Below are 16,488 nucleotides of genomic sequence, written 5' to 3' on the forward strand. Positions count from 1 at the left end.
AAAAAACGGAACCAAATCATCAGTTAAGTTTTCCTAAAGAGCAAAACTTGATAGGTCTGACAGACTGGTGGGTACATTTTAATTTCATCTTGAGAAAACAGAAATCCCTACCAACAAAAAAAAAAAAAAAAAGTGGGAGGGAACAGAAATTTAAAAGAGGACTGCCTAATTCAGCAGCTAAATCAGTGTAAGAAGCTCTGCGTGTATGTTCTTGGGGGGGTAAGTCAGAGAGCAAGTGAGTGAGTGTTATGTGCCTTTCGAAGTGCTGGGAGCTTGATGGGAATGTTTGATTAGCTCCACTCAGAAAAAGAAAAGGTGCCCAGGCCTCCTTCTCCTGCCTGTTTCTGATTCTTTAGACTAACGTTGACTGAAGTTTGTGGTGCAGAAAAACTTGGAAAAAATACCACATTCATACTGTGAGGAGACAGGGAATACACCTCAGGCAAGGTAATTCTGATGCTATTCCTGTGTTCTATAGCTCTGTTTACGGGGAGGGGAAAATTGTTTGTTTGTTTTGTTGGTGTGGAATTAAATACATTTAGAAAACTACAGAGGGTTTTTTTGTCTAAACTTTTACACTGAATTCATGTTACGAAAGGTCCTAAAAGGGAAGTAGAATCTATACAGTAAAACTGTTCTATATATCATATATACTTTAGAAATTATTTATTAAACCATTACTCTTAAACTGTATACACACACAGCCTCAGCAATAAAGGCTGAATGATTTCATTAAATAGTTGTGTATATTACGAGTCTGTGCACACACACAAATAGATCAATACAGTTGAAAGAAACTGCAAATTGTGCAGTGTTCTTTGTATACTACTTTTAAACTATATTCACTGTCAATTCTATTTTGTCATTTTTCTCTGTGCTCAATAATGTGTGAATAAGTTGTGTACAGGAAGGATGAGTGGTAGCATTAATTAACATGAAGGTAACATTTAGGAATACAAATCACTATGATATTGTATTTTAAATGAAATTGTTTCACTGCAGCAGATAGTACTGAATCCCCTGGCAGATGGATGTGTATACAGTAGAGTTGCTACACACTATATATTCTTTGGTGCTGAATGCTTGTTCTGCTGGTGAGACTCCAAAACTGAATAGCATTACTGAACCTGCCGCAGCTGCTCAGCTCTGCACAGAGAGATTGGATTCTTGATAAGTCTTTAAAATGTGATTTGTGTCAGACCAGTACAAACATGAACCAAGTGCCCCCAGGAAACATTTCACAAGGAGAGTTCTGAAGAGTAAGTCAATATATGCTCCTAGAAGTTTATGGTAACTACATCACTTTCAGAACCAAAAAGGAATTACAGATCCTCTTTGGGGTAGATTTCTTTTCCCTTCTTCATAACTTCAGAAATGTAACTAATCACCCATGGCAAAAAACCAACATACTCCAGATAAAATGTTAATGATGTATAGATATGTTACATTGCAGTAAATCAAGAATGAGAGCAAAAAAACCTTAAGATTTTCAAATGGAGTTTTACAGTACACTTTGCTCAGTAAAAAACATCCTGCATTTTGCTATACTCCAGCTGCTTGTACCTCTTTATTTTCTATGCATAACGGACCATAACCTGCAGACGTTATTCAGAGACTTGTCATTGGAGTTCAAGTAAGGGCTGTAGGTGCTGGCCCTTAATAAGGTGCAAACGGAACTAAAGAAAACTCACTATATTATAATCATATCTTATTTTCTCAGTATTAAATTAGCACCTGATTTTGAAGAGACTTGATTCTCAACCATTTTTATCTGATCTAGCTAATTGCTTGGCAAGGTTCATATCACCTGCGGTGAAAGAAAACACATACTGCCTTTTTGTGATTCAAAGGCAGGAAAACACTACAATTTTTTAAAAAAAGTCTCAGTCTTAATATCATCTGAAATTTCATCTTATCACCTTTCAGATGAATTATGTTTTCTTTGCTTTGTCGTTATATGTAAAGATGGTCATTTTGCTTTTGGGAGGGGGTTATTATAAGAGGTTTGAAATTATTAAATGCATGAGGTCATATAAAAACACCATTGTCATTTATTATTTCTATCCATTACTTATGAGCATTCATTGCTTTTGTGCTAAAAGTAGCCCTGAAATGTATGTAAATTTGTTTTAAATGCTTGATTGTAGCTGGCCCTACAGAGGTGCTTAAGGAGAGGAGTGGCTTTAACTTCCCCACCCTCCCATTTTATAGCCTCTATGCCTAAAAACCAATCCCTGAGAGAAAGCATGATACAGTGGATAAAGTGCTAACATGGGATTCCATGAGAGTCCTTGCTCCACCACAGATTTCCTGTGGGGCCTTAGGCAAGACACTTAAGGTGAAATCATGGTCCTATTCAAGTCCGCTCCACATCTGGAGCACCCATGGAAAAAAATTAGTGGGTGCTTAGCACCCACTATCAGTGAGCTCCCCCCCAGCACCTCCCATCTGCCAGCAGCCCTTGGTGGAGGGGATCAGATGGGCACAGGGCCTGGGGCAGGGTGGGGGTTTGAGCAGCCCTGGGGCCTGAAGGAACCTGGTGCCTGTGCCAACACAGGTGTCTTGAGACTAACCACATTGAAGACTGTGAGGTGCTCTTGGTCACGAGGGCCATGTGAGTGCCTGAGAAAGATCAGTTGGGGTATGTAGGCACTAGTAATGAGTTCTAGCTAACAAATGATCCCACCCTTCCTTCCCTGAGCTAAAGCATTTACTGCAGCAAGTGGCAGGGTGGTGGGTCTGCTGTTCCTGAGAGCCCAAGGAAGTATTCTGGCTGTGTAAGAATTCTGAATCAGCCAGAATTCCTTCTGGGGCCACTCCCATGTGGGCTGTGGTTTAAAAGGCACATTCTGACCCTAAGAATTTAGGACTGGATTACCAGGTAGGCATGGTTGGATAACTGACATCTATTTTCCTCCCAAACTGAAAAACAATTTCATCTCTCTAGATTCTACTCTAGGTGCTCATCACTGCAGCATACATCTCATTGGTCTGTGGTGGTGGTGGTGGTGAAGAGAGAATATGAAACAAATTTAATAGAATAAAAAGATCCAAGAAGTCAAAAGATAAAATGAAGAGCTTTTTTAAAGGATAAAACTTTGATCCATGGCTTCTGGATAGTTAAGAATAATAGTGGTGCTATACATTGTTAATACAGCAGCACCATAGGCAGCTGATGAAACTATAGGCCTAAATTCTCCCATGCTCATGCATGAGTGGTACCCTACTCCATGTGTAGTTCTACTGTCAGTAACTAGTGCTTAATTTGAGTAAGTGGAATAGAATTTGGGACAAAGAATTCCCTATTCTCACTGCCATTGGGACAGAGAGGATATAACTCTCTCTCTTCTAATGACCACCCTATCCAAACAACAACTGATTTCTACTATATTTAGAAAATAAATTCTGAGTAAAGATCTTGGTTCATTCCTTGATAAAAGAGATCTCCATCAATCTTGGACCAAGTGCAACAAGGATTCTTTTGCATCCTGTTTCCTTTATTTACTGCATATGTCATACTTGGAAATCTTGGATAACAGCCTCACTCCCACTCCAGCCTCTTTACACCACATGAAAGGGACAATGTGGCATAAAAGAGCTCTAAAATCCCAGTGTTCATCAAGAGAGGTATTTCCCCAGTGCAGACACTGTAGACAGAAGACAGTCACAAGACTCTCTCACATGGACACCCTCCAGCATGGGGAGTAAGCTGTGGAGGTGAGACCGCAGCACACAGCACTGTAGAGATTCTGGGCACTGCTGTGGCCCATAGGGCAGCCTGAGAGTGTAAATTAGATAGGCCCCCAGGGGTGTCCATGTTATGCAAGGAACATCTCAAATCCCCGAAGTAGCCCAGAATTGGGAGGGTGAAACGGTGGCTTAAAGCCACCTTAGTCCTGCTTCCTCTTGGGCTGCAATGGTGGCATTAATGTATGGCCAAAATAACACATCAAATTCATGGCCTATGTTCTTGAACTTCTCAATATCTAGATGGGCTGTGTGGGTTATGTTTAGCATTTCTATAGTGCCACTAAGATTTTATGCTTGAAGGTGCGTGTTGTTTTTTTGTTTCTGTATATATAAAACTTTTTTTTGCTTGCCATCCATCTAGAATTATTCTCTCAGGCTTTTGTAAAATTGGGCCTCGTTATTCCTCTGAGCTTGTCAAATTTTGTTTTGCAATTGTGGCACAATTACTTCAAACCCCTCTCCCTGCAGCTTTTTGCTTGCACTATTATATGCACTCTTGAAACCATTTCTGCTATAAGAAACTCTTTGACATGCTTGTATATCACATTTAATGAGCATTCTGCTGTTGTTTGTAACAGTAATATGGCATCCAACAATTTCCGGGTTGCTTTCTGTCCATCAAACAGATGCATGAAACCGCTCAGAAGGTAACAACTGCCAGTACTCCTTTTTGAGTGTTGGCATTGTTCTATTGTGTTTTAATCAGTGCTTTAGAAACCTATGATGCTGGATGATCAACTTGCAGAAAGGACAGCCCCCAGTCCACATTAATTTCTATTGGCTGAGATTTGCTTTTGGTTAATCTCAGAATATTACAATACCAGTGCTTTGATAACATTATTTAAATTCCACAAAACCTTTCTCTTGCCCTTCATCCCTGTGCCATTCCACATTATTCTGAAGAAACATTCAGAGTGGAACTCCTAACTGTGACAATTTACTTCCACCACATCCAGAACCTTGAAAATCTGAGACATAATGGTTGATATATACCTATTGGGACAATCCTAAAGGAAAGTCCCTTAAATGTATTTCTACCACAGGGAGCTTTGAAGGGGCTAAGATTTGCACTGGAGCTTAGGGTTAGGGTTGAGAGCTGGTTTTAAAAAAAAAAAACAAAACAACCTGTGAAAATTTTCAAACGAAATAAAAACTGTTCCAGTTTTTGGGNGGGGGGGGGGGGGGGAGGGAGAGAGAAAAAGAAGGGGGACATATTAAAACAAGAATTGAAAAACCAAAAAATTCTGACCAAAAAGAAAATTTCCACAATAATTTTCATTTCAATCAATTTTCAATCTATTTTTCATTTAAAATAGGTTTCAATGAAAATACTTTGTCTAACTGTAGTTTTCACTTTCACTATTAGTCATAGCTGGCAAAACCCTTAGTTCATATTCAAAACTGAAAATACTCTTGCTCCTTCAAATTTAGATACAGCTTCCTCAACTATTCTCATAGACAGTACTCATTTTTTCACAGAGGGTCTAGGTGTGCAGGGTTTAGTGGGGAGGGGTTCCAGGTACCAGGCGATTGGGGCTTGATAGGTTGGGGGTCGAGGTGCAACTGGTTGGAGATGTGGGAGGGGGGGCTCAGAGGGGTCCAGGTGTAGAGGGTAGGACTTGTCAGGGTGAGGGTTCAATGGGCCTGATTAATGGGGAAGCCCCAGCTGCTGCTGAGGGGATGCCACAGGCTGGGTGCCCACTTCTCACCATGATTCCCCTGTGCCCTTTTCTTGTCTATCCCTCTCCCCTCATTCTCACATTCCCCTCCCCCTGCCCTATTCCACCCCTTTCTTTCCCCACTACCTCTTCCCCCCACCCCCTCTTTCCTCATTTTGCCCAGCCCCCTGTACCCAGCCCCACCGCTAGCACTCACTGTTGCACAGAAAATAGGAAGGTTCCCAGCACACAGAAGGGGAGCACGATTGTCAGTAGGACCCAGGAGGCAGCATTCAGCTGCAGACCAGCAAAGTCCAGACAGCCTCTGTCAGCTGGCAGCTCTGCACTTGCAGAAAAGGGGCGGGGGGAGAGCAGCATGTAATCCCATTTGCTCCCCATGCCTTGCCTCTCTTTGGAGGGGGGCAGTCCCCCCCAAAAACTGCACCCATGGTCACCCCCCACACGACTTCCCTGCCATTTTCGGCAGAGAAGCACAGGAGTTCTATGAGGGGGAAGGGTGTCTTCTGTGGGCACACAGTCAAGCAGAATCCCCCCAGGAGTTATAACTGCTAAGTATTATCACTAGACAGGCCTAGAGCTTACATGACATGCAACATGGGTCTAAAAAAATGGTACCCAGAAAGATCGGACTATCAGCAATTCTTTTTCATAATTCTGGTCAAAACAAGTTCGTGGGAGGAGACAGGAAACAAACAAACTAGAGAGTATAGAAAGTAAGCAGCAGCAAAAAAGCATCCTTTAGCAAAATTCCACAGCCCATTCTTCAGAAACAGCCAACACTGCGTTGATCTCCAGGGCAGGGGCAAATAGCCACTGTTCTATTGCCAAGATGTGTGCTTTTGTAGGGCCTAGAAAAATAGTGTTTTGTGTTCTGCTTCAGAGCCAGCAGACAACATAGGTTAATTATGAATAAACCCTCTTCCCAGAGCTCCTGGTTCCCTACATGATGCTGTTATCCAAACAAAAATGAAAAAAAGTTCACTGAGAGGAATGGAAAAACCCAACATCTGTCAAATGGAAATAATGCAATTAGTCTGCAAGGAAGCACTCTTTCTGGATTCTAAGAGGCTGTCACAAAGTAAAAAGGAGAAAAAATTAAACTGGAGAAGCACTGTCCTTTTAAAGGTGAACTATAAAAGTAACATTGAATTTTGTGCCGTGTTCCCACTTCAGAACAAACTTTTTTAGCTTAGCTTTTTAAAATTGTTTTTAATCTTCTGTGAATTTCCTCCAGTGCGCCCTGATTTCTTAGGCTTCCTAGAATGCATTATCCTCTGACATTACAAGAAGTCTCCTTTATCAAGAAACCAGTACTTGGCATTAATGGCATTGCTGATTAATTGTCCTATCCCTATGACAGGGCAGCTCTGGATTCTTGTGGATTGCTATGATTTCCTGAATATCAAATCAGTCCAGTTTCTGACCTATATATGTTGACAACATTAATAATAATATCAACTGAAAGCGACATTGACTTAATAGTAATTTCAAATTTTTAATGGATAATCTCTCCTACTTTTGATCCAGGTATAATAATAAGACCCATGTATCTGTGTCAAGGAGAGAATAAATATCCCATATCTTCTCTGAAATTCTACTCCTAAACTTTTATGAAGAAAGATGTCAAGTTTTGTGTGGACATGTAAGAAAAATTCATAAAATCATCCCTGAGGTGATCTGCAATTTTTTCCAGGGAATCAAAGCTTTTAACAAATTCTTCACTCTGCAACAAAAATATGTACCTTCAGGGGAAAGTGGACAATATAGCAGTTCTTAGGTTGCAGGCAGTACAATATGATGTGCACTCAGCCCTTTTTTTTACTTCGCATCAAGCCTAAGAAAACGTGTATTGCACTTAAGACGGACAATTACACTTGTTAGAACGGGCTTTTGAATGGAAAACGGTGCATTTTCTAAAAAGAAAAATGGATACTCATGTAGCCCATGAATTTCATATACTGACCCACATCAGCCCTTGATCACTGGTAAATTGCAAATGTTTCCAATTTCCTTACTTAACCCCTTCACCCTGAATTTCCCTTTGGGGTGGTGGTTGTGGTGGGGAATTAATAGCAGGTTCCCACAGAGGAGGTTTGGGGGTGAATGTGTAGTAGAACTGCTTGTGGGGAAAACACCCCAACCTCTACAACATTTTAAATATTGAGACTTTGAATAGTTAGGAAATTTTATAAGCTCCAGTGTGCAGAGGTAGTGGGGGTTGGTTCATAGTCAACAAGAGTGGAACCATAGCAGTATGGGTGGAGGTAGGAGAGGGCGGGGCAAGGCAAGTGGCCGGGCACATGAGTGAGTAAGACTAGTATGGGGTGGCTGACTGGCAAGTGATTAGCAGTGGCAGGTGCATCAGCTGGCCTGCATCAGTAACCAGGATGGAGATGTTTGCAAGCTAAGGGGGAATGAAGGTGCATGCTCGAGGGAAGAGGCTCTGAGCTGCCCCAGGACAGCAGATATTGTGCACAGAAAGGTCAGTGGCACAGTAATCAAACAAAACAGGCAGGGCTTCGGAAAGGAGCCCGGAGCTGGAGCGCAGAGCAGCTCCAGAGCAGTGGAGCTGCAGGTTTTTGCCTGGAGCTGGAGCGGAGCCGGAGCACAATGCCAAAGTCCTGCAAACAAGTACAAGATTTGATCTAGCAGCTGTTCCCAACGTGCTATCAGAAGTGGCAAATCAAAATTAAATGGTTAAATTAATGTATAAAATAATGTGGGAAGTGATGCAGCCTACTGAATCTTGTGGATTTGATCACTGGACATTCCCAATGATGTTTTACTTTAAGCAGATGAAGCCCACCAATGTATTTCTTCCTTTGCTGGAAGGAGAGGTCAGGCATTAACATAATTGATAGTTATCTCTTGAAAATTACAATCATTGCAGTTTTATTTAGGGTCTGAGAGGGGCCTGGCAAAATGGGACTAAATATAAAATGCACTATAATGTCATATAAATTACCTTCCTTTGAAAAAGCTCCAAAGAAAACAGAGCCTGTTTCACGGCTGTGTTACTCCAGCTTGATGTTGGTTTAACTACAGGGAGTTATATTGGCATAAAATGAGTAATACAGGCCCATTGGGGTTTTTAGGCTGATTCTAAAGTGCTGGTTTTTAGGTCTGTTTATTATACCTCCATGACCATGGCTATTTTGGACTAAATGCTACATTCAAGTCTTCACACAAATATCTCTGAAGAGCACAGTAAACAATATGTTTTCAGGCCTGCAGTTCATAACAGTATCTGCCATCCTGCAAAACCATCACATCTACATCTCCTGCCTGCTTGTGATGAAGAATACCCCAAAATGGATGTGGCAGGGCCAAAAGTGGGCGTTTTCAGCACAGGCTAGAAGTTATTTCTATGTCATCATCTGAAAGAGATGAGATATAGATGAAACAGCTAGGTATATAGGTATTATAGGCAGGATCCTCCAGTCGCTACAGCTGCTTTGCACCACTCAGGTAGTACAAAGAGATCACATTCTGTCCAGAGGAGGCCATCAGAGAATATTAGGCTGGCAAAACTGGCAGAGGTGACAGTCACCTCCTACTTCAGCCACATCCCCCTATCTCCACTGTAAGGGATATGGCAGGGAAGGAAGAGCTATGCTGGGGACAGGAAGGTGGTGTGGTGTGGTCAAGCTCTGCTATACCAGTCTTCCTTTGACATAATTTAGAGCACCAGAGGAGTTTCTCTAACTAACTTGCACTGCGTCTGAGTGGCACAGAATCAGAAAGCCACAACCAGCTGCCTGATACTCACTTGACCTGAATAGGGGTAAATACTATTGAGCTTACATAAGGGTTGGGGAATTAGGCTCTGAATGTTGCAATACCTTTTGGTCAGGTATATTGTATTGCTGCTCTGAATGTATATTTTAATTATAACAATCTAAAGATTAAAATAAGGCAGATGAAAAAGATTGCAGATTGACTTTGTTCGTTTGGGGTTTTTTTAAATACTTTGGTCCAGTCTCCAAGTAGCGTCTGTGGTTTCTAGGACCTTTCTGAAAGTGAGTGTTTTGCTTATGTGGGTTCCACACACCCTTTTAGAGATAGGCGATAAGCACTGATTAAGTCGTCAGTTCAGCAAAGCACTTAAAAACTTGAAACATGTGAGCAGTCCCATTGATTTCCATTGGGAGTACCTTACATGCTTAAAATAAAAGCACATGCTTAACAGGAATGAGATACCCACATGCTTAAAGTTATGACTGTGCTTAAATCCCTGATCCTGCACCACTACAGTAAATGGGAACTTTGCCTTCAGTGTGTAGGTTTGAATCCCAAGTGCTTTAATGAATCAGGGCCTAAAGGAGGGCACCACGTGAAGCTGAGTAACCAGAAAAAGTAAGGCAAGAGGACAGTCTGACTACGAAGACCATGGTTCCATGAGAAAGATGCATGGTTCTTTGGTAGAAAGGTACAGGACATATATAGACATGGATCTGAAGCCATTTTAGTAGCCCTGATAGTTGATCTCCTGCTTTCAATGCAGGGGCGGCTCTAGGGATTTTGCTGCCCCAAGCACGGCAGGCAGGCTGCCTCCAGAGGTTTGTCTGCGGAGAGTCCACTGGTCCCACGGCTACAGCAGACCTCTCACATGCTTGTGGGAGGTCTGCCGAAGCCACAGACCAGCAAACCCTCCGCAGGCAAGCCACCGAAGGCAGCCTGCCTGCCGCCCTCATGGCGCTGGCAGAGCATCCCCCACAGCTTGCTGCCCCAAGCACACGCTTGGCGTGCTGGGGCCTGGAGCTGCCCCTGTTTCAATGGATAGATAGCAGACATCTATTCTCATCCTTCTAGACCTCTCTGCAGCATTCAGTACTATTAACCATGAGAAACTGCTGTCTCACCTAAGAAAGGTGACAGAGGTCCAGGAGAATGCACTAGATGGTCCAAGTTCTTCTTGGTGGGATGCATTCAACGACTAATGACTGGAAACTGCACCTCTATTGCTAGACGTGTGCAGTCATAGATGAACTGGTCAGATGACACGAACTCAAGTGCCAGCAATATACAGAGGACACACAGCTCTACCTGTTCTTCAACACATGCAAACATGACACTGCCATTAAGATGGCCCAGTTCTTGCACAAGATCAGCTCATGGATGAAGAATACTGAATGAAGCTGGACCTGAGCAGCAGATGTTTTGCAGATGGGCAACCACAAGCATTTTGAAGAGTTTACAGCCATGGTGCAATCTCCTTTAGTTGAAGGTTCACACCCATAATTGGTCAATTCAGTTCATAATCTAGGAGTACTCTTGGGTTCTTTGCTGATGCCGAGCTCGTGCATAGTAGCATTTGCTAGTAATACTTTCGACCGTCTCTGATGTGTTAGATGACTGTATCCCATCTTGGCAGATGATGAATTGGCCTCAGTTATTTATACCTTCACCACCTCTCAATTAGATACTACAGTGCAATATACCTGGGCATGAAGCCACCAGCCTTTAGAAAACTCCAACTAGTTACAACACTGTGGCACATCTCTTCACCACCACAGGCTACCATGAGCACATCAGACCTCTCCTCCTCTCTTTACACTGGCTTCCCACAGAATACCCAGTCAAGTTCAAAATCTCAATCTTCATCTTCAAGGTGCTCAATAGTCTGTGCCCAAGATATTTAAAAGATTGCCAAAACTCCAGGATGAGGACTATGTCCAACAACTCTGCTCCTCTGGATCAATGGAAGCCTCTACAGTACGAGTGGAGTTCATCAGTGTAGGAGACAAAGCTTTCCCAGGGACCAGTCCATGGCTGTGGAATGAACTCCCACACGAACAAAGAACCATCACACTCCTCACCACCTCCGTTCCAAGGGGCAATGTGCTTTTCAACCTGACCTAACACATACTTAGTAGTGTATAGATAAAACCCTAAAAGCCCTACCAAAAACACAGTTCACTGCATGCCCAATTCCACACTTCCGCCTGGGGAGAGTATGAGAAAACAAACCACACATACCAGATGTTAGACACGTCACTTAATGCAGATACTACAATGAGTGCAGTATACAAGCCTATGTAGACTAGAATGGGCATATTGAAACAAAAATAGAGAAGAAACAACCAATTTTTTAAAAAAAATTGATGTGGGTTTTACTCTGGGGGCAAGTGAAGGTCAGTTCTTATTTTAACCAAAACAATTCACCCACTCCTACACAAAACCTATTTTATTTCCTCTATAGAGAACGGTATATTTAACTCAACCCACACTGTTGAAAGTAGCTCGAAGAGATTTTTAAACAAAGTCTACTGCTGTTTCTTATGGGTCACTGAGGCTACTATGCCATCAGCCTATTGAGAAAGAGAACAATGGTGTGCACTTTGCTGTATAAAGTGTACAAATTGGGTTTTGCAACACAGGACATTACAGAGAATAGCTTGTGCAAGTGTAAGCTGTTTAAGAAACAACACCACCAAAGAGTTTCTTTGCACATATATCGACAGTGATACCCCTAGCCTGAAATAAAGGACATAAAACCAGCACTTCCATTTAGGAGCATAAGATGTGCCAACCAGGAACCATTTATATGGATTTTGCTTAAACAACCCATCGGTTTGTAGAAACTTTCATATTGCGGCTGTCTCAATGGGTTTTATAAAAGGTCAAGATGCCAATATAAAATGTGACTTTGTATGATGGAGGTGTTGTTTGCAAACTTTATTTTATTCAACGTGTTCAGGTTTTTCCAAACATTTAGTCTTTGTGGATGGGGCAATCAACTTCCAAACAGATGTTTGGAGAGGAAACTATTCACGTAAGGCCCAATTCAGCAAACACTTTTAAGCATGTGCTGCAGTCTCATTGACTTCACTGGAACTTGAGCGTATGCTAGTGTTATGCACATGTTTAAATGTTTTCTTAAATAGGGATGATTTTCAAAATATCCAATATACCAATCTGATGAGTGGAGGTGTGAAAACTTGTTCAGAAAAACAGAGATCCAAAGCAAACATTAGGAGATTTAATGGTGGATAGTCATTAGTTAACAGAGCTCTTACAAAATGACCCACTAAAGATGTAATGATTTGCCAGCAGCAATCTTACTCCTCTTTTGGGTTCCCTGCTTGGTTATGCCTCAAGATAATTGTTGGCCAAAAATGCCAGAGAAAAACAAAAAGAAGTAAGGCTGAAGCAAAAATAAATATAAGAAATGAAGACCCCAGTTTCACCAACAGTACAGGGAAAGAGCCCATTCATTAAATGCGTGAAGCAAACTGAAGACACAGTAATCTACTATTATTTACCTCAAGGTCAAGAGTATCTCAGTGTTCAGAAACTTCTTTAAACAACTCGTTGAGCAAGAGTGCAAATGCACAGAGCTGATGAAAGTATAACTCACATTGTCACGCCACTTACAGGAATGTCAAACCTAAGAGACAAAAAAAGAAAATGGTGTACCTAAAAGAAGAGACCAGGGATGGGACCTTCTGGGTGAGACCTTCCAAAATAGCATCCAACTGGTTTATTCCCCTGACAGCTTAATAAGGCTTAAACCCAGATATCTTTCTTAATGTCTTATTATTTTAAATGAAAAAATGAGTTACAATGGATTTACTATAGTTTCAAATACTTAGAACAACAACCTACAGCCCAAATTCAGAAGTAATCTTTATGGTAGTGTGAATTAGACTCCCTTATAATTTTTTCAGTTACTGTAAGAAGAATTAGAATAGACTCTAAGAGGGAGAGATGTTAAATTTTCCTTAATACCAAAAGGCAGCATAAATCCAGGGATAAGGAACCAAATTGAAACCTGCTTCTTCTAAATCTGCCAGGGCATATCACTTCATTTTTCTTCTCCTGGAGACTACAAATTGCAAATGTTAGTCCCATTGCTTAATGCAGTACTGGAAGGTGCTCAGATAGAGTTTGTCTCTCTGGTGCCACAGTACGGTCTATGCGGATGTGAATTGTAGAGCGCTCTGTCCTGTGTAGACCCTACTGGCACAAACTAAAAGGTACCTAGTTTGCATTAACATAGTCTTGTTGAAAAAGTACGACATCAGTGCAAACTAGGTACCTTTTAGTGTGCCAGCAGGGTCTACATGGGGCAGTTAGAGCACATGTTAGAGTGCTTTACAATTCACACCCCCATAGACCAGTGTCATGGAGACAAGCCCAAAAGTGATAAGAGTACTATAAGATCCATATTGTATTGTATAGTATGGTATTTCTCTTCTTTACTTTCCACCATCAGTAAAGTGGGGATGATGATACTGACTCTCCTTTGTAAAGCCTTCTGAGAACTATGACTAAACAGCCCAATATAAGTGCTAACTATTATTAATTATCAGTAGGTCTGGCTGCTATGAAGTGTTTGAAAAGTCCTAAACACATTTCCCTAATTAAAAGTTAAATGAGGAAGTCAAGAAATGTTTGCATACTATTTACACAACAAAGCTTATCAAAAATGAATGAAAAATGTATCGATAAATAGAATTTTCTTATGTATCAGGACATATAGTTTATTCATATCAGGAATAATACGCTCTAGTCAAAAGGGAGACTATGTAATGCTTTTTACTGGGTCCAATATCAGACACTCATCATGGGGATGAGCATGGTATATTGATAGATGACAGTAAAAGCATGTGAGAGATGAGTGTAATTTAAATAAACTATAATTTGACAGAAGCATAATCTTATATTTTAAGATTTGTTTTTTCGTTTTGAAGAGTTAATTGCATTAGGCATCCATGTGGTGCCCTGCATCAAATTGCTGAAGGCCAGATGTTGTAACCAGGTGCACCGAAATAAGTGGTATCAGTGAAATAACTGTAGAACATGAGCACTTACTGTTAAATTGGTAGTACATCTTTGGGAGTAGGCTATCCACAGTAAGATCAGATTATTTATATTGTACAAATGTACAAGGCCGAAATAACTCATCAAAAAACTTGGGGGAAAAGTGAAAAAGATGGAGGTCAAAACTAGTCCTACAGGAATAAGACTTAACATCAGAAGAGAATGAAAGAAACTAGGTGAGGTACATTTTACGTGTCTTAGATTCAAACCAAAAGGGTAAAATAGTTTTGATGCATAAACCTTTGTTTTTCATACTAAAGTCAAAATCTGCATGCCCACGAGTGGTTTCATATGCTCAGGAAAGACAAAATGTAGGGTAGAAAATGTAATCCCTATAAATGGGGCTTATTATGGCAAAATACAAAGCATAGTCTCAATGTTCACGCTATGAACTGATCCAACGGAGAAACCTTTTCTAAATTCATAACTGTTGAATTGAAAGCAACACAGAGATTTTAAGACTATCATGCAGCATTTATCTCGAAGCTCTGAAGAAGAAGGAGAAAAAAGTCTTGCAAATAGGATGTGAATCTGCAATTGGATCCACATAGGCTCAAGTAAGCCACCCATAATGGGTAGATTGCAAGATCAGAGGATCTACCTCAGGAAACAGAAAGAAAAAATCACTTTTATTTTGGGTTTTAGTGCTCTTTAAATTGATGTAGCATTTAGATGCCATGTCAGTAAGCACTCCACAACAACTTAAGGCCTGGTATACACTTAAAAGTTTTGCCAGCATAGGAAAAAAGTAAAAAAAAAGTCCTTTTTCTGGTGTAGCTCATTTCACTTGGGAACTTGTCTAAGCTATACTAGCAAAATGTTTTGGGTGTTTTGCCTGTATAAACTGAACCTACACTAGCAGAGTTTTCCAATTTAGATATACAGATACAGCGAACCCAGCAAATATTTTAAGTACAGACAAGACCTTCCAGCTGGTCTGAGAAGGCAAAAGCAATTACCCTTTTTGAACGAGTCTTGTTGCAAGCAAAACGGTCTAGTGAATTTTGTTACTGGATGGCCTTTAAATTTGAACTCCCCACAGTTTACTTGCTTTCCTTCAGCAGAAAATTCAAAATGTTCTAGAAAAGAATGTTGTTGCCAGTTGAACACGTATCTATTCTGACTCTCCAGTTTGCAGCAGAGTGCTGCAGGAGCTGCCAGCCTTGGGGAACAGCAGAACCTTTGTAAGAGTTTTGAGAGTGCTTGTAAATCTTAATGGTACAACACTCCCCCATACCACTGAGTATAGTCCCAGTTCCATGGGAGACAATGATTTCTGCCCCACCCCGTCCCACCCAGCTTCACAAATGTTGCATATCTGAACTGGAAATGCCCTCCCTTTCTCCCTTCCCTCCCCTCCCCGACATTCAAACAGAGAAAGAAAGAGAGAGGAAAATCAAACACATGGGACAGCAAAACCTTCTGGTCTAAATCAATGAGGGCTAGAAAACTGCATACAACTACTCCTAAATCATTTATCACGGTGAAGGTCTTGGAATCCTGGCTTTATCAAAATTTATTTTACACTAGAACAGAGGGAATAAAGAGCTATGAAAAACAAAAAACCATTACCACTCTGACCAGATTTCTTTATCTTTAACTCAAACTATGCTTGGCTATTCACTGACTCCAGCATTTTATCAGTCTGGACAATCAAGTCTTCTCAACACAAACAAACCCCCGCTCCCAATGTAGGAGTTTGCCCATATGCCAATTTCAGCTTTTGCTAATAAAGGTTTATCATTCCATACATATTCTAACTTGGCTAAAAAACAAAAGATAGCTAATCCTGACTGGACAAGCACCTATAGATACCCACAACTCCCTGTGAATTTTGGCCTAAATTCCCACCAGTGGTTTTAAGTGCTTCAGTGTTTAAGTGCCCAACTTAAGATCACTTCTGAAAAAAATCGGAATGTTTGAGCCAAAAATCAGTGGCAACTTCTGAAAAAGTTTGGCTATAATAGCATTCAGTGGTGAGCCAGCGGGGGCTCAACAGGATTCTTCTACTGGGACTAGATTGAAGGAATGGAATGACAAGTTCTGCTATAATGGTGGGAAGAGCTATTGCCTAGGTATCTTACTGTTGATGGATTTGGAAGGACTGATTTGGTGTTGGATCAAGACGTGATTGGGTTAAGAACTGATCTGGGCTTCTCTTAAGTCTTGCTGTTCTGGAACTCACTGCCATTTCTGTTTCCTTTGACAGATTCACTGTAGAAGTATGAACAAT

At 41.1% G+C, this 16,488-nt stretch overlaps 1 protein-coding gene across 1 annotated transcript in view; it reads left to right on the forward strand.

Annotated features, from left to right (window-relative positions):
• The first annotated feature begins 235 nt into the window (after nucleotides 1–235).
• VIT (vitrin) overlaps nucleotides 236–16,488 on the forward strand; it is an 84,818-nt gene continuing 68,565 nt past the window's right edge. The window contains exon 1 of the mRNA XM_075064223.1: nucleotides 236–447. The gene's annotated coding sequence lies outside the window, so the exon portion shown is untranslated. The remainder of the gene's footprint in view (nucleotides 448–16,488) is intronic.

The sequence above is a fragment of the Chelonoidis abingdonii genome, chromosome 3, assembly GCF_003597395.2.
Source record: "Chelonoidis abingdonii isolate Lonesome George chromosome 3, CheloAbing_2.0, whole genome shotgun sequence".
NCBI classification, from domain to species: domain Eukaryota; kingdom Metazoa; phylum Chordata; order Testudines; family Testudinidae; genus Chelonoidis; species Chelonoidis abingdonii.